This window comes from Pteropus medius, unplaced genomic scaffold (assembly GCF_902729225.1).
Source record: "Pteropus medius unplaced genomic scaffold, Ma_sr-lr_union100, whole genome shotgun sequence".
Taxonomy (NCBI): domain Eukaryota; kingdom Metazoa; phylum Chordata; class Mammalia; order Chiroptera; family Pteropodidae; genus Pteropus; species Pteropus medius.
The window spans coordinates 29,859,007-29,871,557 of NW_024344378.1; the positions used below are offsets into that span (position 1 = coordinate 29,859,007).

Genomic DNA, 12,551 nt, shown 5'->3' on the forward strand with positions numbered 1-12,551 from the left:
TCAAAGCATTTGATTCTTAGCCCCTCTAATAGAGCAGCCCCATGTTCCTTAACATAACTAATGTTGACGGCATACAGAGGAAAAGAGGACTTGCCCTCCAGTGGTAAACTACAAAACTGGAGAATATATGAGGCAGTTGTTGTTAGCCACTGGATGGCAAGCAACCAGGACCTGTGATCCTTGAGAGAAAAAACTCCCATGAGGTGAGACCCACATTTGCACTGGTGTTCTGCTCGAGCACTTTTTCTCCTTTGTACTGGGAGGGTAGCTCTGGCGAGCAGGATGGTGAAATGGAGGTCAGGGCTGCACAGAGGCTAGAATTTGTATGGCAGGGTACCTGCTAAATCTGACAGTTTGAGCACCAAAATAATTAAGTCCAGTGATAAATTATAAACCATTGAAAAAGCAGGACTTCACATATCCACACTCATCATAAGAAGATAAACAAATGAACAATTAATGTACAATGCTGAGTCATGACTGACAATGTAGAGGGGATGCTGGAGTTGGAATAGTCAGCATTTTGTAACCATTGTAATACAGTTTAAATCAGGCAACGATCACCAATGGGTCGGGGGAAATTTTGGATGGAGGGATAAGATATTTTTATGGTCTTAAAGTAGCTCCCCACAGATTACTTATTAGTTGCAAGGGAAAAATAATAATTTTCCATTGGAGAAATTAGACAAAATCTTGGCTGGGCGATTAAGATTAATTTTGCCAAGGAGGATCAGATGGACTTTATATGTTTTCAGATGTGACTCCTGGAGAAGAAAACATCACCTCTGGAGTTTCCTGACTTATAATACATGACCTGAATTGAATCATGAAGAAATGTCAGACCAGTCAAAAGGAAATGTTTTATTCATATAAAAAAGGGGAGGACTATATTTTTCTAAAAGTGTCAGTGTAATAAAAGACAAAGGAAAGCCAGGTGTTCCAGATTAATGGCAGTTAAATGCAATACCTGACCCTGAACTGGATCCTGAGTTGGAGGAAAAGAAATTGCTGGGTTAATTGCGAATGGTGGCCGATTAAATAACTGTATCAGTATTAAATCTACTAATATTAATAAAATTATGGCTATGTAAGAGTATCCCTATCTTAAGAAATAAATTATGAAGTATTTAGAAGTAAAGAGCATGATGTATGGAACTTATCTCCACCTGGCTCAGAAAAAAAATATAGAGAGTGAATGTGTCTGGAGAGAGAGAGTGAACGATTAAGTATATGGGTTAAATGTTATAAGTAGATGAATCTGGGTAAAGAATACATGGTATTCTTTGTACTATTATTATTCTACAACTTTTCTGTAAGCTCAAAGTTATTTCCAAGTTGGGAAAAAAAAAAAAGCCCAGCAATTATAATTATGACTTAAGGCGAAAAGGAGATTATATGGAAAAGATACATGCGTTTCTTAACTATCTTGGTGTGGATTTTCTACCCTTTGAGTTATCTCTGGTAAACAAACATTTAATCCTTTGACAGTGTCTGTGTCACTCAGTAAGCCAAACCATTTCTATATCTATTGGCTAAGAAAGTATATCTAGTGCAAGAAGAAATAATAAGACTGCTTTTCAAGTCGAAACTGTCATATCATTTCGTGCCATACAAGAGTTTGGAATGAGGAGGCGCATAGAGGTGGTTCTAATTCTTCTTTTGATACTTGCTGGCTGAATGGTCATGGGGAAGTTGGCTAACCTTTGGGAAGTTTGGCTGCTGCGTTTAAAAATAATATTTTCCTATTTTTAAGGTGTTATGGCTCAAACGAGAAAGTACATGTGAAAGTTCTTTGTAAATAGTAATGATTTTCTTGTACAAACATTAAATTACCATTAATAGTTGTGGTTAAAGATGAAAAATGCCTTAGACTAAGATAGAGATTTTCCTTAACTCAAATGGACCTTTTATCATTTAAATGTCAAGATTCTTTCTGAAAGAACGTCTCTTTCCTCAGCAGACTCTTTGGTTCCTTCTGGTTGCCTCTTTTCTCATTTCCTGCCTTTATTGTTCCAGGCAAAGCTTCAGTGACCAAAGGAGTTGTGGATTTCCTGCATTTCAAGAACAGTGAAGTAGGAGCATAGACGGGGGCGTATGAAAGACAACACGTAAGTCAAACTCGGCATTTTATCCATTCCCAAACTTCTCATAGATCTGAAGTTCCTCAGAATAGCTCCTGCTCTGCTCTGAGACTGTGTGTGAGGCTCTGATGGGTGGAGAGATCTTCCAGGCCTTTGAGGTGTCCCAGGTCAAAATCAACCAAAGAAAGGCCAGTATTGTTTGGGAAAGGAAGGAAAAAGGATCGAAGAAGCCAGCTTCCTCATGGGAGGAGGGAGGCAACGTGGGCCAGAGTGGTAGAAGTGTTTAAAACAAAAGGCACAGGAGATGATGCCTACCCGAGTCACTGAAATGACAGAAAAGGGTGCTGCTGGATCTGAAGTCACATAAACCAGGACATTTAAAAGTTTAACATTTAAATTTGACATTTAAAAGGAAAAAGGGCCACGTAAATGAAAATCTCTATCTCACTAAGTCATTTTTCATCTTTGACGAAAACTATTAATAATAATTTAATGTTTACAGAAGAAGTTATTAGGAAGGATTCTAGGGAGGCCTGAGAGAGTCATTTGGGGCCAGGCCTTTCCTTTAATCTGGAATTGGTTTTGATTGAGGCTCTTTATTCTGGAAGGTTATAGTTACCAGGTCTGCCCTCTTCTCTGGAGTCGAAGAGTTTTGGCCAGTGTTGCTCAGAGTGTCAATCTGAGATGAGATGAAGAGCTTACTCTAAAACATAGACCAGTAAATGTCTTCCTTCATGGAGGAAGTCTTGTGCCAAAGATAAAAATCAGATGAACTAAAGTGTTCATAGTGTCGGTAATTAATTTCCATTCTGGCACATAATTAATATGTGTATGTATGTATATATATATATATATATATATATATATATATTTGATAAGAATGGTACATTACGTGAAGTGTTCTGCAACATGCATTTTTTCACTGTTATGTTCTTAAAGTTCACTCGTTGCATGCTATGGTGGTAAATTAATTTTTAATGTTAAATAAAATTCTGTTGTGAAAATCTGTATTACAGTTTATCTGTTGCTCCACTTCCAACGTTTGGTATTTTCTTGTCAGTCTAGTGGATATAATATAGCATATCGTTGTGGTCTTAATTTGCATTATCTTGATGAATAGTAAGATTGAGCATCTTTCTTTTTAGCATCTTTGGAAAACAGTTCATGACTTTAATGTGAACAATTTTTCAGTCTTTTCTTGTATGGGTAGTGCAGTTTTGTTTTTTTCTGGATTTTTTTTTTGTTTGTTTGTTTTGTTTCTTTTGGTTTTGTTTTTTGAAATATAGCCTAACATCTCTCTTTTAACTGTGTATTTGGTCTGTTTTTATTGCTAATCTTCATTTTTTTTTTCATTTGGATTAAAGTTTTTGTTAATTTGTGTTCTCATCCAGTTTTTTTCTCTGCGGGTTTGGAAATTATGCGTTCTATTTCTGTTTTTCTAATGATTGCCTTGAAAGTACACTGTGCACACTTAACCATTTTGAAGTCAATCAGTAGTTAAGGTCTTTTAATCTCCTTCTAGACTAATACAAAACTCAAAGGACACCTAATGAAGACCGTCTCCTTCTGTGCTTATGTGTTTTTTTAGTGTTTCAGTTCTGTTACATGTTTTAGCATACAAATTAGATAATCGTTATCGTTTAGAGATAGTCTTTGTTTAACTTTACCTGTATGTTTGCCGTATCTTGCTTCTATTTCCTTCTTGCAGCTATACCTTTCCTCTGGTGAGATTTGCCTTTTTCAGAATTTTTTTCCTTAGAATCTCTTGGTGATAAAATCTATCAATTTGATTTCCATGAAAATGTCTGTGTTTCACTGTCAGAGGTCTTAGTTGACAGTTGTTTTCTCCTAGGATTGTGAACATTGTTCCATTGTCCTATGGCTTACGTTTTTGCTCTTAGGAAATTGGTAGTCTTTCATTTGCCATTTTTTAATAAGTGATTTGGATTATTTTAAGAGAGTTTACTCGTCATTGGGGTCCTGCAGTTTCGCTACAGTGTGTCTACGTGCAGCTTTCTGTTTTTTATCTTGCTTGTATTTTTTGTGTTTCATATATGTGTGGTTACATGTTATTCATTAGCTCTTAAAATTTCTCAGTTATTAATGCTTTGAATACTGTCTGTCTTCTATTCTCTCTATTGTCTCTTGGTTTTGATTAAATAGGTGTTAGAACTTTTATTTTTATGTCTTTTAATTTGTGTTTGATGTTTTCTTCCCTGTCTTTTTTTTTGGTTTCATTCTGGGTAATTTCTTAAGATTTAGCTTCTGGTTCAGTAATTTTCTCTTCAGCTGTGTTGAATCTTTAATTTCACCCAGCCCTTGAGTTTTTAATTTCAGTGATTATATTTCTTCATTTCTAAAAGCTCTATTTCTACTTCATATCTACTTGAGTATTTTTTGATGGTCTCTTTTTGCTTGTTCATTTTTTTTTTCACTCCATTTTTTATATCTTTAGGCAACACCAAAGAGAGTTACTTTATATTCTGTATTTTATAATGCTACTATGTGAAATCCTTGGTGGTCCAAATTTGTATTTGTGGTTTGTTTCCAGTTTTGATTATATGTTGATATTTGTTTGATAATTATATCTTGGAATCTTGAAGTCTTCTTGAAATGTTTGTATGTTTGTCCTAGGAACCAGGAGATGCTGTAGACCCAGGACCACTTTTGTTCCCTTTAGGAATCCTGATTGCAGGTTGGGCTTTCCCCATCTTGCTAAAAGCTGAAGGTCTAGGTGCTTGTCCCATTCATAATTTGCCTCCAGGGCGGCTCCTGCTTTCTTCTTGGCTCAGGTCTCAGTGCACTGTTCCTACCATATCCTCCTGGGATTTGTTTCTCTACCTCGAGTTTAACCAATGCATTAAGAACTATTTTTAAAAAACCATTTATCCATAATCTAATTATAGTATAACTGAAGGGTCCTGCAAATATCTAGTTCACCACAATCCCTAAATTAGTAGTGCCGAAGTGATATTTTAAAATCGTTTTTTTCTGTATAAGCCCTTTATCAATTTTATTAAACCTTTTAAACTTTACATGATAAATTACTTTATTTCAACTAAGGATAGGAAAATATTGAAGTAGTGATTTCTTTGAAAACTAGCTCAGCCACATCTGTACTCATATGACTTTTGCACTTTTTGCCTGGTTTTTTTTTTTTTTTTTGTTGTTTTGTTTTCTTTTTTTCTAGTTAATCTTTTGAATATTTACTTCCTTGGAAATTGGAATCACTGCTTTTGGAATAACTCGTAAGAACAGGGTTCTTTCTCAGCACCCCTTTCTTATGCCTCCCAATCAATTTTCCTTTAAAGTGTCATTTTCTTTCTATCCGGAATACTAGACATGGAAGAAAGGCATCCGCAGGCATAGATCCACAACTGAAACAGCAAAAATTTGCTGTTTGCTGTTGTGAATTAGAGGCATCATCTCTGTAAGCTCCGTGTCCTTACATTCTACATCCCATTTGTAGGCATAGAAAATAGCATGAAATTTTTGGTAAATAAGATATTAAATTGACTTTGGCTTTGGCACATGAAAAAATTTTGATTTCAAAATGGTTGTCAACGGAGGTTGCTGATTTCATAGTGTATTCATTCTGCAGGGGAATAATCACCTGTAGGCAACCATACCTTTTTAGAGGCTACACAGATCTGACAGATAGGTGTGGATTAGGACTTTATGATGAAAGTGATGTGTTAGGCATGTTTCTAATCTGCAAAATCTTTATGCTTTGTAGGTTACAGGTGGCATTCTTGTAATACTAGTGTAATCATAGAAAAGGCAGGTGCTGAAAACATTCCTAGGAAATACTGAGCTCTGTGGCTACAGGTTCTCTGAGGGACTGCCTGTTTTCGATCCCATATTTTCACTTGGAAAATATAAATATCAGGTAATTCTGTGGCTTTTTCTCCCTTGGATTGCAGGTTCTAACGAGTACTTACTAACTCTGTGTCTTCATATTCCTGAGTTACTGTTGGCTGTCAGTTCAGGCACTACTGCTGGTTTTTGGTTTGGTTGGCTGAGCACTCCAGAAGCTTCACCTGGAGAAGTGAGAAAGAGATGAAGTAGAACTGGAGAAGCTTACCAGGAATGACCAGTGGTGCCCAAGGAAGCCCCGCCCAGCCTTCTGGGAGCCTTGTTTCCAAGTGCACACCGCTTAGGGGTAGTGAGAGGGATCTTAACTGCCACTGTTCCCAGTTCAGTTGGCCTGGGCCTGGCAGTTCGTTTGGTAGAGCAGTAACTGGCCATTTGAGCTTTCCATTTTTCCTCTTTTACTGTAAATATGTGTCTCTTAGAAAGTTATGATTTGGATTATTAGTGTAATTTTAACAGAGTTCACTTGAGTGCAGTTTCTTTTCTGCTACAAAATCTGGCTCTGATCATGTCAAAATGATGCAGAGAGTTAGCCCAAGAATGCAGTCCTACAGATGTCCTTTTCAGTTAGGGTGTTAAAAATTGGGGCTTGACAGTCATTGTCAAGACAAGTGACCATAAATCTGAGTTTGGTTACCAGACCCTATTGTGTGACTCAGAGCAGTGCTTTGCTGCACATGGCTCCCCGTGTCTTGTGGGCATTAGTCCTAATCATGCTCCTTTAGTTGGAGAATTGTCATTTGTCCCTCTCTGACTTGGCGCTGGAACACTTGGCCATTCATAACATTTTCCTCCTTTCTCACACAAGGTAATGAACTTGGATATTTCTAAATAAGGTTTTGAAAAGTAAGATTATTTTAAACACCTTCTTCTCTAACTCGTCCTCCATCCTGCTCACCAAATTCACTTCTGCCTGCTTGTTGTCATATCCTTTATTTGATGTCTGAAAAATGCCCACAGAATAATTTTTATTTGACTTTGCCTCAGTCACTGTGTTTGGGGGTTGGCAGCAAAGCATAGAGGGAGCCATTCCAGGTTCATCAATAGCCAGGTGAACTGGCTTCAAGTTGAAATTTTATTCACAGTCTACATGTCTTCGGCTAATGACTTAGCTTTTCTGAGTTTTTCCCACCGAATAACTACCTTAATCTCTTCATATGGTAGGATAGTGGTTCTCTGAAAAATTATTGGGGCCCCAAAGAGCTTTGCTTATATAGGTTATATCTAGTATTTTGCAGTAAGCAGAGAAAAGGCCTCCAAATTCCCAGAACTTGTCAATATGTTACTTTCTCTGGCAAAAGAGACTGCAGATGTGATTATATCAAGGATTTTGAGATGGGGAGATTAGCCTGGATTATCCAGGTGGGCTCAGTGTTATCAAAAGGGTCCTAATAAGAGGGTGGCAAGGGTGTCAGAGTTGGAGAAAGAATTTCGAGGATTACCATTGTTAGAAGGGAGACCTTGAGCCGAGAAGTACAGGCAGCCTGTAGAAGCTGGAAAAGGCAGGGGAGATAGTCTGCTTTCACCCCAGAAGGAACCTCAGTCCTTCCAACACCTTCATTTTAGCCCTGTAAGACCTATTTTTAGACTTCTGACCTCCAGAACTATGAGATAGTTCAGGTCAAGCCACCATATTTGTAGTAATTTGTTACGGCAGCAATAGGAAAGTAATGCAAACAATTTCTGTGTTAGAAATTAAAAGAAATTTACAAGATATATAATTCATTAAAAAAAAATAAAACATTACTTAGCATAGATTACTTTTGAGGGGAAAATAACTATTTCCCAGCTATTAGTGAGACTACCACCACTATACATTTTTGTAAATCTCTTTCATATCTGGCTTAATAGAAGATAGAGAGATCCTCAGATTGGCTTCTGCATTCAGTCTGTTGTGGCATCATGTGTCATGGAGCCTCTGAAAAATGTCCTGGATACTCATGAGAGAGTGAGCATTAAAAACAAATATCATCTTAGTATTATCGTGAGAATAGTTTGGCTTCATGCACTACCTAAAAGAGTGTTGGGGATTCCCAGAGGTCCCCAAATCCCACTTTGAGAACTTCTGGGCTAGAACATAGCCACATGGCCACACCTAGCTGCAAAAGGGTCTGAGAATTACAGAACTGATTCTGGGTGCCAATTTAAAAAGCTGGGGTTCTGTTATTAAAGAAGAAAGGGAGAATGGATATGACAGTACATTTAGCAATCTCAAGTGCTTGTCATATCAGAGTTTGATACCATACCATGGTAAGTAGATAATCACCAAAATGTTGGTTTCTCTTCTTCTTGTCCTTATATTAGCTAGGGAAAATAGGCATTTTACTTAGACTGCATCATTTAGAAATACCTATGACAGAACACAATGGCCTGTAGGCAGAGGCATAATTGCAATGAATTGCATTTTTTGCATTTGTAGATAATTATATAAAAGTCTTTTGTTTAGTGCTCATATCTCGATATCTTGTTTGGGTCTTTTGAACTTAACATATGCTTCTTTTTCCTTGGGTAGGAGGAAAGTCGGAATTGAAATGAGATTTCAGACTCAGCTTTCATTCATAGTTATTTTTCGTGGGTTTGAAAATACAAGGGGCATGACATTTCCCTGGCAGCATCTTGTCATTGAAGAATAACCCCATTCCAGTTTCAAATGTGAAGCAGCAGTTAGGAATATTTGCGTTATGTAGTTTATATTTTTGAAAAAATGTATATAAATACAACAGTTTGGGTTTAAGTGGCTCAATTTTGAGGTTTATATAAAGCTTAATACTGATCTCATTAATTGAAGCTATGTGTTTAATGCAATTTTAGTGCTATCCTTTTCTTTAAATCAATTGTTGTAATACTTTTTTGGGTGAGGGAGGACTTGGATATTTTAACATACTATGTATAGTATTGAACTATAAATACTATAGGTGGGAGAAGCCTTTGTGTCTTTCACCCCTTAGATTGTCCATTTCCTAAGTGCACTGATTGGGAAGGAGAGTTTGGGTTTGGGATGGGAGGTGGGGGTGAAGAAGAAGCAAAGAAGATAATTTTAGAGCCTCGAACACTAAAATTGTGGGGAGAAGGTGTACTTGTTTGAGAGTCACACCTAGTGGGTATTTTGGGGACCAGAGGATTGAACTCGTGTCTGATGACCTTTGTGAACTGGAGGTGAAAGGGACGGTTTTACTCACTTTGCTCATTTTGTCAAAGGCCGCTGAACACTACCTTGCAGATTTCACTTTCTGTTTTATCTTATAATGTACTGTGTTACCAAGAAGCAGGGTCCTTCTCAGGTGAAACCTTGTTTTAAATAGAGAGTGGATTGGGTCAAATATGGCGGTATAGGAGGACTCTGAATTCACCTCCTCCCACGGACACACCGAATATACACTTACATATAGAGCCATTCCTCCTGAGGAAGAACTGGGGGCTGATTTCTGCACAACAGACAAAAGAGGGACCACATGGAGAAGGGTAGGAGAGGAGACACGGTAACCACGGGAATCTTACCCCGAAGAGGCATATGAAAGGATGCTCAAAATCACTAATCATTGGAGTAGTGCAAACCAAAACCACAATGAGATATAACCTCACACCTGTCAGAATGGCTATTATCAAAAAGTCAACAAGTAACAAGTGTTGTTGAGGATCTGGAGTAAAAGGAACCCTCGTGCACTATTGGTGGGATTGTAAATTGGTGCAGCTACTATGGAAAACATTTTGGAAATTCCTCAAATAATTAAAAATGGAACTGTCATATGATCCATTTCTGGATATTCCATTTTTGGATATTCATGTGAAGCAAATGAAAACACTAATTCAAAAAGATATATGGACCCCTGTGTTCATTGCACCATTATTTATGATGGCCAAGATATGGAAGCAACCTAGGTAACCATCAATAAATAAATGGATAAAGAAAAGATGACACACACACACACACACACACACACACACACACACACACACACAAACACAATGGAATATTACACAGCCATTAAAAAATGAAATCTTGTCATTTGTGACAACATGGGTGGACCTAGAGGATATAATGCTAAATGAAATAAGTCAGAGAAAGACAAATACCACATGATTTCACTTATATGTGGAATCAAAAAACAAAAACAAAAAAAAAACAGATGAACAAATAAAACAGAAACATACTCATAAATACAGAGAATAATTTGTTAGCTGGCAGAGGTTAGAGGGCTGGGGGAAGAGTGAAAAGGTGAAGGGAATAAGAGGTACAAACTTTCAGTCGTAAAATAAGTCATAGGGATGTAACATACAGCATCTGGAATATAGTCAATAACAACTTTTTACCGTATCAGGTAGTCATTATGATGAGCACATTGTAAGCTATGTAAGTAGGAAATCACTATCTTGTACACCTGAAACTAACATAATATTGTATGTCAGCTACACTTTAATAAACAGAGAGAGTGGAAGCAATTTAGTGTAACTTGAACTTGTGGCTGCCTGCCTGTCCTTGGCACCTTGCATCTGAGCTCAGTGTTTATAGCAACTAGCATTATGATAGTAACATTTATTAGCCATATATGGGCATAATAGAAAAATTGTAAGCAAAACTGATGGAAGGTTGTCCCTATTAGTTTTGAATATATTTCAGATCATCACTTGGTGGCTCTTCGAGCTAGCCGTCCCTGAGATTTGCTGGGTGTTACAGGAGGGTGGCTACTGTGGTGTGTGGCTGGCAGCTGTGTGGCTGGCAGCTGTGCCCTTTCCTCTTCTTTTCAGGTACTTTACTTTCATGTCCACATCTCACCCCGGTCTGCTGCAGGATGGCAAAGGTCAAGGTGCTGGTTAAGAGAAAGTCTTGATGAAAAGCCATGTGCTGATTTATTTCAACAGCTAGTGGTTTTGGAAAAACATGGGTGGCATAATTTTCTCGTACTTTAAAATAGTAGCAAAGTAAGTGTTTTAAGGTTGCAAAACAATTAGTGTTTTGATTTTGGAGTTTCTGCATTTACTAGTCACTAAATGTAAAAAATTTCTATGTGCAAGCGGCTCAACAAGAGCAGTGCCAAGAGCAACATCTTAATTTTTTCATCAGCTCATTCGTGAGCCTGGCGTCTTTCCTTGTAGCTGGCCCAGGAGGGCTTTCAGGATTGTAGCCAGCCCTCACTGGCCTTCACGTAGGTCCTGGCTTTGTGCACAGAGGGCCCCAGAGTATTTTGGAAGCTTGTTACAGTTTAGGAAAGATTAGGGTCTCTCTGGAAAGAGGCAGAAGCATGTACAACAAAGTAGCTGTTTTCTGGAAGTTTTTTTCTTCTTCTTCTTCTTTTCTCATTTCCTACGGATTTCTTAGCTGACTCCCTCAGCAGCTGTTGCCAATGCTTACTTCTTTTTGAACCCCTGGTCTTCTCCAGCCTTGCTCTTGGCAAATGCCTTTAGAAATTAAGTGCTAGAGACAGTGTTTGCCCTTTCTTTCCCAACTCTCCTCCTCAAAGTATATCTGCCATTTTCCTGGCAGGTGCCAAGCTGATCTGAGTCTGAGCTTTATCATGTATGGATGAGTCTTGTTTCTTACTCCCTCACACCATCCCCTTCTGTCCTGCCCCCACCCTCTTTCCTAGGTGGCCAAGCATCCTGCTGTTATACTAACTACTCTGTGGTTCACTTCTTGAAATGGACCAACTGTCTCATGCCTCAGATTGTCATCTTTCCTATAGAGACCTATGTGCCTTGGTTCACTCCCTGCTGTGCACATTGTAATCTGATAGTCATCTTGAATAGTCACAAAAATTTACTGACCATCTATTGTGTGGTTGGGAGCTGGGGCACAGATGCCAGGAGACAAATCAGACTGTTGAGGCTATCAGTATAGAAGGGGCAGAGAAACATGAAAACAAACAGCATTAGAGATTAATAATAATAATTATGTGTACAGGTTAGAATGAGGACACAAGGGGAGAGGAGCAACTCTGCCCTGAAAGATGTGTGTGTGTGTGTGGCTCAGACAGGAAGAGAGAATCATGCCAGCCATCATCCAGTGATGGGTTACTATGTCCCTCCTTGATGTTCGGATTTCACTGTGACTAGCCTAACGCAGATGGATACCTCTGTAACTAAAGGATCTCTTATGGTAGAATTTGACTCACTACGGCAGGTGGTTGGAAAGAAATTTCGGGGGCAGATGTAGGCCAGTGTGTGACCCTAAGGTAACTCACATGGGAAATTGCCAATTATTTCTATTTTTTGGGCCATGCTTTAACGTAAGGCCAAGATAAGCAGTCCTCAGTGCAGTTCCTGAGCCTTGGAGGGCTTCCTTGTATTCTTCTGCTTTAAGAACTTGTTGTTTTGTTGTTTATATACTCAATGCTCAATGGCTCAGATACTTAGACACTCTGTTCCTGTGGGAAGGCCACAAATACTGAGAGTCTGAGGATGAGGTCACGTCACAGGGGCCTCCCAGTCTAAACCAGATAGTGTTTTAATCTTTCAGTGCACCTTTTACTTTTCAGTCATGGATAGTACTTGTCACAATTCGTAGTTGTGTGCGTATGTGAATATCTCTGTGCTTTATATTCTTTTAAAGGTAGGAACTACTGCTCTCCTGGTAATCATTCTATCCATACTGCTTCTACT

General features: G+C 38.3%; 1 protein-coding gene across 3 annotated transcripts in view; it reads left to right on the plus strand.

The window, feature by feature from the left end:
* Window positions 1–12,551, plus strand: part of SGMS1 (sphingomyelin synthase 1) — a 256,609-nt gene that overhangs the window by 82,135 nt on the left and 161,923 nt on the right. For all 3 annotated transcript variants that reach the window (XM_039871804.1, XM_039871805.1, XM_039871806.1), the window contains exon 3: window positions 2,017–2,108. The gene's annotated coding sequence lies outside the window, so the exon portion shown is untranslated. The remainder of the gene's footprint in view (window positions 1–2,016; window positions 2,109–12,551) is intronic.